The sequence below is a fragment of the Hakea prostrata genome, chromosome 6, assembly GCF_041222555.1.
Source record: "Hakea prostrata isolate BN-2017 chromosome 6, UWA_Hpros_2, whole genome shotgun sequence".
NCBI classification, from domain to species: domain Eukaryota; kingdom Viridiplantae; phylum Streptophyta; class Magnoliopsida; order Proteales; family Proteaceae; genus Hakea; species Hakea prostrata.
Window position 1 is genome coordinate 21123196 of NC_142605.1, and position 14894 is coordinate 21138089.

A 14894-nucleotide genomic window follows, 5' to 3' on the forward strand; every position below is an offset into this window, starting at 1 on the left:
CCTTTGATAATATGAGCGTTACATGGTAGTTATCCATATAATAACAATCGGTATCTTCCGTAAATGTTGTTAACCTTCTCCTTGACGATTAGTCCATTCCGATTATTACGGATTCGGGCGTGCCTATTGAGTGAGTCAGTTTACTTCCTCAGCAAGCTACCTTTTGAACCCAGCCCAGTCGGAAGTGAGTCGGTTCCTTTCTTCCCGACCGGGATCGAGGTTCGAACCAAGATCGAATCCGATTCGATTGTATTTTCTCCGTATCACCTTGGCACTTACTTCCCCAACCAGCAACAATGACCGACTTAACTAGAAGCTCATGATTCCAAGAACAATTATCTAAGATTCCTACTATCCCTATCGTGGGTTAATGAGATGTGATGGTTTCATAAGTAACCTTTTAAGTTATTTCAGTGAAGCCTGAAGATTCATTTAGTTGTCTCATCAAATTGCTTATGTAATAGTCTAGTGGTCAATAAGATAAAACATACATCACTCTGAATCCTAGACTAAAATAAGATACATGGCGTGACACATGAAACTAGAGGAAGGAATGAATACATAGAAGTATAGAACCGGGGGAAGGGTCTGAATTTTGAAGCTGACAGCAGCGCAGCGTAACGTCTAGGGTTCGTCTTCGTAGAAACTAGAAAGTCGAAAATCATCGTAAACCAAGAATTTGTGGATCATGACGTTAGGTCCCACCAATTTGGATTTATCCAAATCTTGATTAAAATATTATACATAATTGAATTCTATCCCTTACTTAAAAAGGATTCAAACTCTGCCAGTCGCTCTCGTGGTTTGACCTGTCAAATGGGTTTGGTTCTAGTTGAGTTACGTTTTGGACTAAGAATCATGACGTCAGGTTCCCACTTGTGGTTCTATCAACCCGGTTTGGTTTTTGTTGGGTTAGGTTTGAACCAGAGTGTTCGGGTGAAAAATCAAATCATTATTTTTTTTATTGGAAAAACACAAAAACAAACATATGAACGCCGTCTGTGGGAATCGAACCCACGACCACATGGTTAAAAGCCATGCACTCTACCAGCTGAGCTAAGACGGCTGGATACTGTTTAAGTAATACATTTTTTATAATATTTTTAATTAATTAGTTATCATTGTTAGTAATATTAACAAGTTCTTAGTTTTTCTTCCATGACTTGTTTATGATTATCTCTCACACCTAAAATAAATGCTTTAGTTTCTATGATGCTTTTTATTAATTATAATGATTTGCAAAAGTCTCTTCTTGATTTTATGAAGTCAGTATATTATTGTGTATCCCTTTTATCATGTAAATTTCAATATTTTATTGCCTTAAATTATTTCAAAGTGACCATAGTATCTTTCTGTTTTATGTTGATTATTATTTTTTGTTCTTAATTATTAATTTTGACTTTAGATTATTGTTGTTTATTTTTGAGAAAGTTAGATTTGAATTTTCTTGTTTGTTCATTGCATATTTTCTTTCCTATTTTTCTTTATTTGAGTTATCTAATAAATTAATTTTCTCCCATCATGTATATGTTCTTTTTCTCTCTAATTTTTCACTTTCATGTTTGACTTATGCATGATTGATCAACGAGGGTTTAGAAGAAGAAAAGCTATAAGTGTTAGGTCTCTCGTTAATTTCTAAGTCATCCAACGATCTATAGGCCCAGGGGATGGGAGGGTTGGGGTAGGGACGAGGGGAAAGGTATGGAGTGAATGCTTTGTGACAAATCATATATAGTAGTTTAGGGTCATGTGTTCTCTGGGAAGTCCAATAGTAAGATTAATTGGGAAATTGCTTCATAGGATTGTCAAGCCGAATTTCAGATTGTCGGATCTGAATATCAATCGCCGAGATCGAAATCTAGACCGAAATTTTCGATCCAGCGGTCGAAATTGTTTTGCTTGACAATCCTGCACATTTAATGTGCAGAATTGAAGCAAGGTTTGATAAATTGACTATTGTAATCCAAGAAGTTTGCAGTGTTGTTCGTAAATATCCAGTTTCTTGAATGAAATGCTTTGGTTTTCTCACAAAAAAATTAAAAAAGAAAAAAAAAAAATTGAAAACACTAATAAAATGTAAACATCATATCCCATTGTTATATGGATTTACCTACCTTATCTAAAAATAATTGTGACTTCTTTAATTTTAATATTAATATTCAAAAGTCTAAATACAATCTATTAAAACGTGATCCACTTTGGTTCTCTTTGCTTTATCATAATGATGATCCTCCACTAGGAATATTAGTCTAAACACCTAATTTGTTTCCACAACCAAAATTAGGAAGCTACTTGGAATGGAATGGAATGGAATGGCTGCCTACCTCACACCCCACTTCCCAGGAGTAAGAAATGAGAAAGTTCCAGTGTCACTTTCTTGTGACAAAGAAATTTATGCCTCAAAAATCAGATGGAATCTCTCTGTCTTTGCTTGTCATCTTCTGATTATTGTTGTAAACATACGTTGCACATTAGCTATAAATAACATATCTCTTAGACCTAGATGCAGATTGATTGCTAGAAAACAGATCAAAAGGATTCCCCCCGCCATATTAGAAAGCAACTGAAGCAAGGCTTTTAGAAAATGAGAAAAAGTGGACATGGGGTCCATCTGATAAAGGACGAAAGTGTAAAACCCGCACCCCAAAATTTCGGTCTAAGACGAACTATTGATTTTAATTAACAAACCAACTCGAATTGATGAACCTTGGGTTGACGTCATTGGTTCAGTAGGTATGCTTTTGGTAACGTTTCTGTTCTGAGAAACCAGTTCTTATACAAAACCATTTTTTAATGTTTCTGTGCTAAAAGACTGTTCTTTACTTGAAAATGGGCGTTTGTTAAATTCGTTTTGAAAATATTTTTAAAACACTAAATAGAATATGTTAGTGTTTTTTTTTTGGGTTAAAAAATAAGTTGGTGTTTGATAAACTTGTTCTAAGGCATCAATTTGAACCAATTTTATCACTTCCATTTATGTTCTTTGGTAAAAACATCTTTTTTATGTTCTGCAAAAAGCGTTCTTTAGAACACTTTTTGACTGGTCCATTCTTAAAGAATAGAAGAACGAATCGTTTTATCAAACGCCTCTAACTCGTTCTTCCGTTCCCAAAGAACAGAAAAATGCTAGAAACGTTTTTTAAGAACGTTATCAAACGCACCCTAAGTGAACTATCAGATACTCCTAATAGGAAAGCCTTTTGAAGTGATACAATTCAATTATTTAGGGGACCGATATCCCAAAATAGCTGAGGATACAATAATTGAGTTAAAAGTATAATAAAGATAATCCTAAATTCATATTGACCGAACTCCAATAATATTCCATATCCGATGAAATTAGACTAACCAAAAATGAAGAAATAATTAGTATAATTTTCTAAACTCAGAGGTATCAATAGTTGAACTCAAGGATAGGCTCGTGCGAGAATTAAGTGGAACTGTACCTTAGTTGGACCATAGGTCAAGTGATTTATATATATAAAATCGTATATTAAAAGATGTAAGCCTCATGTCTGTAAGAAGCAAACTTAGATTTAATTATTATTAACAATAGACAAAAGAGTGAATTGCAATTAAGTGCTTAAGCTTGAGGTGACAATAGATGGAGCCTTCACCTCCCACGACCTCCCTTTTCATCTCCAAGCTCCATGTAGGAGGCTAGGTGTGAGATGAAAACCATGGGTGGTGATTTATGATAAGGTTGTGATACAAAATAATATATAATAATTAAAATATCTAAAATTGAAATCATTGCATACGATATTATATTCACAAGATATTATTAAGCTAAGGGTTATACGTGCAACTATAAATAGGGGTAAAGGGGAAGAGAGAGCGAGCGAGAGAGTTTTGAGAGAAGTTTTAATCGTTAGAGAGGAGAGAGAAAGAAGAGAGAAAGAAAGAACAAGATGTTGTGTTTGATACGGCTAAGGTAATCTCTAAATTCAGGTATGACCCTAAACCCCTCTTCTCCTTGTCTAATCTTAATCCATACGAGAATACATTGGAAAATAAGTAATGACCTATGTAAAATTATGCTTTTTTTTTTTTTTTGATCAGAAAAAGAAAGCATTTCATTATTGATTAATTAAAAAACATAGTTCCTCAGTTTGCACAATGCACATTTCATTTCTACTGTTCAACCCATAGATACTAAGAGTTCTATTAGCCAAAATGTTTAGTGAGTTGGAAGAGGGTTTTTTTTTTTTTTTGGGGGGGGCCGGGGGACTGATTACTCGGAGATTAATAATTAATGCCGCCAACAGTGCATTAACTTGTTTGGAGTTAATATCCACCAAATGATGCACAAGGTTGATGGGCCATTGTTTTTTTTTTTTTTTTGGGGGGGGGGGGGGTGTAGAATAATGGAGTTGCCTCTTCCTCATTCACCCATACTTCTTGAAATTCAGTTGTGTACTTCATGCCTTCCTTTATTGCCCTTACTAGTGCTTCCAAAGAGTTGCTCTTTTTCAAGTATCCCGACTTTGCAATCAGGATTTTGCCTTGTTCCATAAGTCCCATACTCCATCCTGCTATGTCTAGTGGTTTGTTATATACCCCTGCACAGAGCAAGATAAGAGAGTTAGTATATGGTATTGTACAAGTAGTAGGGTGAGTGTGTACTATGTAAAATTATGCCTATTAAGAGGATTCATCATGAAAATAACACTGAAATTACAATCAAAGGGGATCTGAACAAGTCAAGACTGATGGTAGTAGTCTGTAGAAAAGACTTCGATTGGATCCATATCAAAAACCCTAAACAGTGAGGAGTGTAGGCTGTGAGTGTACGATCCAGTTGAGTCAATCCTGCACAAACAAAGATCCTACGCTCATGGGGCTCCTGATCAAGTATCCACGTCAATGCCAATTTGAGGTGGTCCTCGGTGTAAAACTTGACTAGAAAGGCTTAACACCAAAATTAGACCTTGACAAGACCATGAAAATTGGGAAGAATCCCATAAGTGAAGGATGGGCTCGAGTGCAGGATTATGCCTAACTTACATTGACTTTGTACACTAACTTAGGTGCTGAATCGATTAAAAGTTGTTTCCAGAAGAAGAGAATTGCATATCCGCAAGCAACTAGTGAGTGAGAATTTAGGAATCTCATGCATCATATATCTTATGCATTATTTCCTTTGGTCATATGACACACACACACACACACACACACACACTTGTGGGAGTGTATGATGGATGTTACACTCATGGACTGTATACTCAACATTCCTACACTGATCACCACTCTGATGATGATGAGTATGAAATGAATTAATTATCGTTAAATGGACAATATCTTTATTCTAATTCTATACTGCATATGAGGTCAACTGTATGATAGTAGTATGGGACACAGAACATACCTAGGACCCTACATAATCATTATGGTAGATTTCATGGTTAGAATGCATATCCCAGTGCCACTCTCTTAGCCAACAAAGGTTAGTTGTTGACTAACCAATAAGATGTGGGTGAAATGTGAGTAGCCCAATCTATGTGTGTATACCATGTGGCTGTCTAGAGTGAAATGTGAGTACCCCAATGTTCCGGTGGTATTCTTGTGGATATGTGATTATGATGGGCGATGTGAGGACCTTGATGATATTGATGATATTTAGAGTATTGTGTGAATAATATGAAATTATCCCATGATGGAAGAATATTACACCTGCGACCGAGTAGCGCTTAACCCTCATGTACTTAGGCATTTGTGTGCTAGTGCATATATTTGTGCATCATGTCATCATGAAATATTGTTGTGTTTGTGCATTTAAATGTTCCCCTAACTGGGCTTTGTGAGCTCACTTTTGTATGTGTGTATGTTCTTTAGTTCCTACACTACTTGAAGACGCTGATCATGGACATGGTTGTGTAGGCAACATTTGTGCCTACAGTAGATCCACATAAATTGCTTGAGGTATCTGGAGATGTAGTGGACTTCGGTACAGTTGATATCAGTGTGAGTTATGTGTTATGATTTGTCAGTGAATAGTGAGGGACCATGTTATGGAAGTTGTGTTATTTATTTTGTGTATGACACATGTTTGGGGTCGGCAACCGAGTATATCTTTTGTGATGTGGTTTATATATGTGTGCAAGTGACAGAAATGGAATAACACAGGTTTTTCCTGATTGCCCGTAGTGATTTGTTGTTATTATTGGTATAACTGTTGGTTTTTTGTGGTTGGTTTTTGTGATGAATGGGAGTATACTGCAATTTGATCTTGGTTTGGTTTGGGAGCAGACTAGTAAGTGTTCCTAGTGTTACATTCCTGTTCGACAAAATTGGGGTGTTACATAAAGACTGTACTCCATAAAATGGGTTGGATCAAGTTGTTTAGGATATTTTTTGTTTGCATGAGAAAAAGAGGTGAGATAGTTAAAAATTTGAAATTCATAAGGAATAGGTTGAAGGTCTCCTCGGACGCTTGAGAAGACAACGTAGGACAAGGTTCAGGAAGACACCTCAGGTGTGAGTAAGAAGAGTCCTCTTCGAATAAAACTCTGGAATTTTTTTTTAGAAAACTTTAGAAGAAACTCAAATAATTTCAAAATCCTTTGATGCATTAGAGACCATTTGTTTGCTGGAGAAAAAGAAGGTAAGATAGTTGAAAGTGCGGGATCCAAATGAAGTGGAGTGAGAAGACAAACGTTCTCTAATGAATTGTCTTGTGCAATTGGGTTGGGATTAAGGGTATAAAATGGCAAGAAATCAGTAATTCAATACAGTATTTAAAATTGGTACCTAAAACCAAAACATTCCGTATTTGCATACTACTATAGTTTTGGTACAAAAATAGTTTACCATGTTCGGTATGTAAACAACACGGTATGGTTTATATATAAACGGTATTGCATGGTTTTAATATGAAAATGGTACAAAATGGCAAGGTACAATTTTAGTGCCAAAAATGGTATTATTCAATATGATTTGGTATGTACTGTTAATGTGAAGCATTAAATAAATACCATACAGTACCAAATCAGAAACTAATTTTAAAAACCATATTGAATTATTTTAAGATAATTCAAAATGATATAAATTTATATGGACAATTTCTATTTTGATATGTGACTTTGGCACCAAATTGACACCTTTAGTTGGGATAGGTTCTTCTAATTTCCTTTTTTTTGTTCTTGGCCAAAAAATACTAATATTAATTCTTCCAGAGAAACGTTTTTGGAGTTAAAGAAAAGAGGTATCGACAACACAAAAGAGGTGGTACGTGCTAGTGAGTGTGCTACAGACTGATTTAAACTAAATATCTTGGGCCCCTACTCAAATAATTTACAAAAATACTAATTGACCTACCAATATAACAAAACAAAATCAGTTTAAATGTATAATCTCCTGAACTAAGCTGCAATATGTCCAATCTAAGGGGTCGGATTGTCCATTGAGAACCTTAATTATGGACAGAAAAACAGAAGATATTAAGAGCTTGAATTTATTTTTATTTCTATTTTACAGATTTGAGGTTCATCTGTCTGGGCAGAGCCAGGATTGAATATTGGGGGGTCGAATAATAAATATGAATTACCTTTCTATTGACAAGCACTTAATGTCTTTTCACCATATATATTATGTGGGCCAATGCGGGACATTGAGGGCCGAATAATGAATTTGGATCACCTCTCCGTTGAATGAGCACTAATGTCTTTTCGTCATACATAATATGTGGGTCAATGCGGAAACTATAGTAGGTCCCACCTCTAAATTATTTTATTACATTCTGACATGTAATTCACATAAAAAATTTAAGTAAATTAATTGGAGGACTAAACTATAGATAACACAATTATATAAGAAAATGATAAAAAAATATAGTGAAATAAAGCATAGAGGCCAAAATTGTGGGAGTAAAATTTTAAGAAATCATTTAACCAAATTTTTTTTTTTAAAGAAATCATGAAAGAAAAAGGTGGAAAAGAAATTTTGGGAGAAATTGTAAGAAAAATATAGATTTGAAATCTATAAACTAAATATGAGAAAAACAATCAATTTCCATAAATTAAGTAAAAAAAATAAAAATTCAATGATTATAATTAGATCTAATAATATCAATGGTTGAAATTCTAAACATTAACATCCAACTAATAAAACTTAAAATTTAAATTGTTATTAGTAAGAATGGAAACTTTAGTAGAGAGTTCAGTGATTCAAATATAAAATTAAATGATTATGATTAGATCTTATAAATGACTAAAATTTTAAAAGAAATTTAAATTTCTACGAATAGGAATTGAAATTTTAGAAGAAAATTTAGGGATTAAAAAATCAATAATTATGATTGTATAAATCAACTGATGCATTCTAACGAGAATTAAATCGCTGTTAATAGAATCAAAATTTTAGGAGAAGGAAAGAACAATGAATTAACAAAAAAGAATTTAGAAAGAGAGAGAAGATAATAATTTTAGAAAGAGAGAGAGTGAATACCTATAATTGTGAAGAAGGTTTAGGAAAACTCTAACGTTGGCAAACTATTTCAATATTTTGTGAGATGTGTGAATAAAAAAAGAAACTAAAAATAATAAAATAAAAGAAAGAGATTCATGAGAGAATAAATATAAATGAAAAAATGAAATAATAAATAGGGAGAAATTCATGGATCGTGAATTAGTTTTTAATTAAAATTTAACCTTTTATTCTATTTCATATGTGAAGTGAAATATATATATATATATATATATATATATATAAAAGATTATTTTAAATTTAAAAAAATGGGGCGGTCATGTCCTCGACCCCTAAACGCACAGTTTAAATGAACCAGCACAGAAAAGTTGAACCGATTTACTATACATGTTTTTGCTGATTTCTGTGTCAAAGTGGACAAATGACACAGAATAAGTGTGCTAGAATCATTATCATACAACTCCTAGATTTGTGTGAGCTTCAAGAGATTTTTTTTTTTTAATCAAACACTTTATTTAAAGAAGAGTGAAAAGTTCACATGCGCGAAATGAGAGATTCTCTCCTCTGTAGACAAAAGAGGAATTTCTGTTTCTTGCGGAGTAGAGAGAGGAATTTCAAGAGCAGGAATCAGTAACTGTGAGTATTAACTGAAGAATCAATGGGAGCGTCATCGTAAAGATTCCTTTGATTAAAGTTATATGTATCAGAATATGTCGCGGCTTTAGACGTAATGGTGGGACCCTTTCTAGCTGTATCACTTGATCCTCCCATACAAACTCACAGTTGTGTCGAATCAATGTACCTCCTGATATTCAACTTCATTTTCAAATGTGGAGTAGTTTTATTAGTGTCATTATTTTACGGTTATTTTTTCTTTTCTTTCTTAAATTAGTAACTTTATATTAGGGGTGGAGATTATTACACATACCACACTAACCAGTAACCACACAGATTTTGAATCTCTATAATCCTCATTTACTAATCCATTCGTTTTTTGATACAACCTTATTTAGTAATCCATGTGGTTGTTTAAATGATAATTCTAAATAGGTACTTAATTTGGCTAACCTTTGTTTTGATTTTTTTTTCTTTGTATAATATTTGATTTGTAGATGAGCAGTTTGACCATCTTACACGCACCTGGATTATATTTTTACAGTAGTTTTTATAATTTAAATATACCACTAAGGAGAATCAAACCCTGACCACTTCATTAAGAAACAATCATTAGTGTCAACTATCAACTCTTTGGTGATAAAGGGAGCAGCCTTCATACTATCTTTAAGTACTGAGATCAACTCGATCCAGATTGCCTAGTTTGGCCTAGAGAGCTTCAACCTCCAACATCAGGGCCTCTAGGAGCCCTTACATTATGGTTAAGGTTTCTCCATCAAGAATCTTTGGGAAGACAACAATGATGGAATAACAAAACAAAACACAGCCACGAATGATTTACTACTCAGAGTTGCATCTATATTCATCTTAACAATGTTCGATGGTGTTCATGTCCTTGTAAGAGAAGAGTCCGTTCAGTGGTTTAGTTACCACCATCTAAATTACTTCTTCAAGCCTCTCCTCGTTCGAAAAAAAACATAATCATTTCTTGCCAACCAAAAACGACCCATAGTAGAAGGTTGCTAGAAATTTTCTACATCTTAGCCAACTTTTCTCTCCTTGAGAGTAAAAAATACTCCATTTTTCTATCAATGAGGCGATGGTCAGATGGGGGGCATTGGAGCAAGGAGATTGAGAGTAGACTACCAAACCATGTTGCTTGTTGCACTTATTGCTTCTATAGCTGTCTAGGACTTTTAGGATGAATTCATGAATCGATTCTTCAAAAAAATTTCTATATCTTAGACATCCAGGTCCAGCTTGGTTGGCTAGTCAAAGTAATTAATTTCAAATTAATTCAACGAATAGAAAAGAAAAACATTTATGGGATTTAATTTTTTTTTTGGTAAACTCATTTTATTCAGAAAAACAAACAAACAACAAGGGTTCCAGTCTGATATGGAGAAAATATGACCAAACTTGGTTTATTATTGGTTCAACCCTCGACTCCGGTCGGGACGAAGGGAATCGACTCGTTTCTGAGCGAGCCGGGTTCCAAGAGGTAGCTTGCTGAGGAAGAAAACTAATTTAGCCACAAGCACGCCCTAATCCGATACTATCGGAGTAGGTTGATCAACCTAATGATGGCTAGCAGTTTTCGGCGGTTGTCACTCATCGCTATCATATGGATAACCACCCAATAACAATCGTGGTATCCTAGGAGTCATCTACTAGTCCAAACTAGTAGAAGTCTATCACTCAATGGATCTATCTGTTAAGATCCAGCGATTACCCGAAGAATGTTCGAATACATCCAACGATGGAAATTCAAAGGTACACTCTATATAAGACATCACCTACTCACAAGGTAGAGGACGGAAAAAAAACACTCAGATGCTTACTATCTGAATCGTATTCTTGTTATTCATTCCTTAGCTCTGTGCTCTAGCAGAGCCGTTTGTGATTAAGTTCATCAATTGACTTAGCCTTCAGAGGTGGACTCCCGATCCTAGCGGTCGGGCCACATCTGACGCTTTATTTGCGGGTCACTCTCAGGAGATCTAAGGGTTGAGCAGATTTTGGACGCCGTTTCAGAGTAAGCAAAAATCTCATATATCTGAGGTTCCATGAAATTAAAAAGCCAAGTCATAACTTAGTTATCATTGGCAAGCCATTCACCATATTTGGGGTCAGCAATATCAAGAGCTTTGGTCTGTCCATTAACATGACCAATTTTAGAACGACCACCTAAGGCAACGGTTATTGCACGAGACCAAGTCAAAAAATTTCTCTCATTGAGTAAGGTGGAGGTAAGACGACCAGTAGATTCGTATGAAACCTTTGAATAAGTCATGATGAATACTTCTACCCGTGCAACAACCAATCAATAACCAAGCAAAGGGTTAAAAGAGATGTTTTGCCTTTCCTTTCTCCCTTTTTTTTTTTTTTTTTTTTTTAAATTTGGAGAAACAAAATCAGAATGGCAAAGGGTTTACACGTTAAACCCAAAGCAGAAAGGCAAAAAAAAAGGTTTTTTTGAAGGCTTCAAAAAACGTGAGACCCAAGCACTAACCAAGTGCCAAGCAAACAAAGAACACAAAAAGAGACAGCAATGTACTTATCTTGAATTTGGCAAAGGGCACGTGGAGCTTCAAGATTTTCAATTGAAAGCGTTGCAGATTGGTGGGCCCAATTTATCAAGTTTGCACTTGACACGCCTCCTTTGTCTAACAAGAAACTAAAGATTCTGTGATTCTCAAAAAACGGACTTGATGAAGATAATCAACGTTGCTTCGTGAAACTAAAACCGCTTCAGCAATTCAGAGAGGGAAGCAAATCGTCTCTCCTTGCGGAGATGCAACACAAAGCCGAGAAGAGGGTTCTGAAGAACCGAAAAAAAAAAAAAAAAAAAAAAAACCAAGACCGGATCTTTGCCACCACCGAATTAATTCCCAGATTGTATATGCTCTAATACCAAATCGTATTAGCTCTGTGCTCTAGCAGAGCCGTTTGTGATTAAGTTCATCAACTGACTTAGCCTTCGGAGGTGGACTCCCGATCCCAGCGGTCGGGCCACATCTGACGCTTTATTTGCAGGTCACTCTCAGGAGATCTAAGGGTTGAGCAGATCTAAGGGTTGAGTAGATTTTGGACGCATCACAGTCCAACAAGGTTTGAAATTTGAGATATGGATAATGGTCAAACTATCTTACTTGTAACGGATAGAGCCTGATTGACTAAGGAGTGAGCAATTATATTACCCTCCCTACAAATAAAAGAAAACACATAGCTGTTAAGACAACCTGAAATTGGATGGAGCCTCACTGGCTAAGGCGTGCACAATTATATTACCCTCCCTAGAAATAAAAGAAAACACACATCTATTAAGATAACTTGAAATTTTTGAGATATCTCTAACGACACCTTTTAGGCCCCTAGTACAATGACCTTCTCCCATCAAAATATTAATAAACTCGAAATTGTCAATATTTTTCGATATAGAGAATCGATAGAGATGTAAGATAAGAACTCTCAAATGCTTAAGTCAGTCATAGAGATGTAAGATAAGTACTCTCAAATGCTTAAGTCAGTCATAGAGATGCAATAGTAAATGGAGGTGAAACCGAAAGGCTAGTTCATTTGTTGCAAAAATGATGTCATGTTATGCTTTTTTTTCTTTTTTTTTTTCTTCTTAATCTTTTTCCTCTTCTTTTGGAACCGAGGTTCATCTGAGGAAACCAAGACCTCCAGAAGGAACGCAACATACCACCCAAAAAAACGAGAACGAGGAAAGACCATAATATATAAAATGATATTGACTGTTAATATGATAAAATTAACGATAAGTATTAACAAAAAAAAAAGAAAAACACAAACAGCCAAACAACCACAAACCCACACAACAAACGAATCAAAAAAAAAACCCCCCTAACAAAATATCATTCCCTATTTTGAGGTTGGACTCTTTATAGATTCATTTAAATGCCTGTTCTTCATTATAATTTAACTATTTTCTTTTACATCCACTAAATAAAATGATAATAATTACTAGTGATATAGTTTGATAAATATTTTATGCTAAATCAGAATATCAAGGACATTTGACCCCCCAAAAAAAAAACGAGTATAAAGGACAATGTTGCTTTGCATGCTTTTTATTTATTTATTAATTTAATTTTATTTTTTTTAAATATTTATACGTCTAAAAATATGTTACCCACTAACATGAAAGTAAAAATTGGTTAAAAGGTCAATACGAAAAAAGGAAAAGAAAAGGAATCTGGTGCTGAAGGCTATTGCACAATCTGAGGAATACTTTTTCTATGTATTGACTATATATGTGCTGAAGGCTTCCTTTCCCTTTTGTGAATGGAAGTGGACTTTGACTGGTTCCTATTTCTGATAATCTCTCTGATTTTTTTTATTACAATTATTTTGATTTAAATGAATCTGATTTGTGACAATAACATCATATTTCTTATTGACATGATAATTTTTAGATGCCTTTTTCGATTGTGTGAAGCCAATATATTGGTGTGCCTTCTTTTATGCGTCTTTGACTATTTTGTACCTGATTGGACAATTCAATGTAATCATCGATATTTTCTTGTTCTAATTAAAAATATAGACGCTTCTGGTCTTGTTTGATGACCCATCGAAAAATATTTCTTGATAGTTTCTTGTTTCAAGAAGCAAAAGGAAATTGACCAAAAATCATTTGATAAACTAACTTGGTGATTTTTGCAACGTAAATTGAAGTTTATAAAATTTTCTTCTTAGAAACACTTTTATTCGGTGACTTTATTTATGAAATTTGACATCCTGAACTTAAAAACCTTATTAAAACCCTCTCCTATTGTGATAGAAAGTTTTTTTTTTGTTGCTTCTTCAACTCTAATGATAGGGATTGTTCGGTTCTTTCATGTTCTCCATCTCCATTGATCAAAGTTCATTTTCATCTTCTTCATCTCTAGGACCGCGAAAGGTCCTATTTCATCTTTGCAGTTCCAATTCTGCAAAAACACCATAATACGTTCCATCATAAACAAGTTTTATCTAATACATATAAAAGTGTTCTTGCATCTAAAAACACTCAGATATGCTTTTGGTGTTCTCAAAGAAGACACACTTGGTGGGTTATTAAACAAGTTCTTTGTGTTCTCTTATTTTTTCAATTTATTTTAGCTTCATAATTAAAAAAAAAAAATTACATAAAGATTTTGGAGTAAGTTTCGTCCATCCTTGGAAGAGAAGCCATCAACCATCTTAGGGTTTATAAATCCTAAAAGAGTTTTACTATATTCCAAAAACACCCTCCTAATGATTTCCTTCACTGCAGTTTCATACACTGGAATGAATATATTTCTATGTACCTTGTTTATACCAAGATTAAATGAAACCATTCAAGTCTCATTGTCCACAGATTTTGTTTATCTCCACTGACAAAAAGCAGAAAACTAATCTCATAGAAAGTTTGTCAAAGCATGAACCACTGTCTCCACCAAAACTTAAAAACTACTTTGAAGGTAATCATAGAAGAATATGCGTTCCTGCAACCTCACACCCCACTTCCCCAGACTTAAAGAGACAAAAGTTCACTTGCCACTTTCGTGCAATGGAGACTTTCCATGGTCACATATAAAATTTAGTTTAGGATTTAAGATTAGATGGGAACAATCTTCTTGTCATTTTGTAATAATTGTTGTACACACATTTTGTCTTAGGCCTAAAAGCAGATTGATTATTACATAATCAGGTCAAAAGGGACTAGATCAGCATGAACACTACCTGAACCAGATAATCAAGCTTGTCAAACCAGCTGGGTAGGCTGAAGCCTACTAACATACTGGTTAATCCAATGATGCTTTTGGAACTTAGAATCAGTTCCTTGTAGGTCATGGTTTTGGGAGTCAATA

The 14894-nt window shown here is 34.4% G+C and overlaps 1 non-coding gene across 1 annotated transcript; it reads right to left on the bottom strand.

Annotated features, from left to right (window-relative positions):
* Positions 1–993: 993 nt before the first annotated feature.
* TRNAK-UUU (transfer RNA lysine (anticodon UUU)) lies at positions 994–1066 on the bottom strand. The gene has a single exon. It is a non-coding gene; the product is annotated as a tRNA-Lys (tRNA).
* Positions 1067–14894: the final 13828 nt, after the last annotated feature.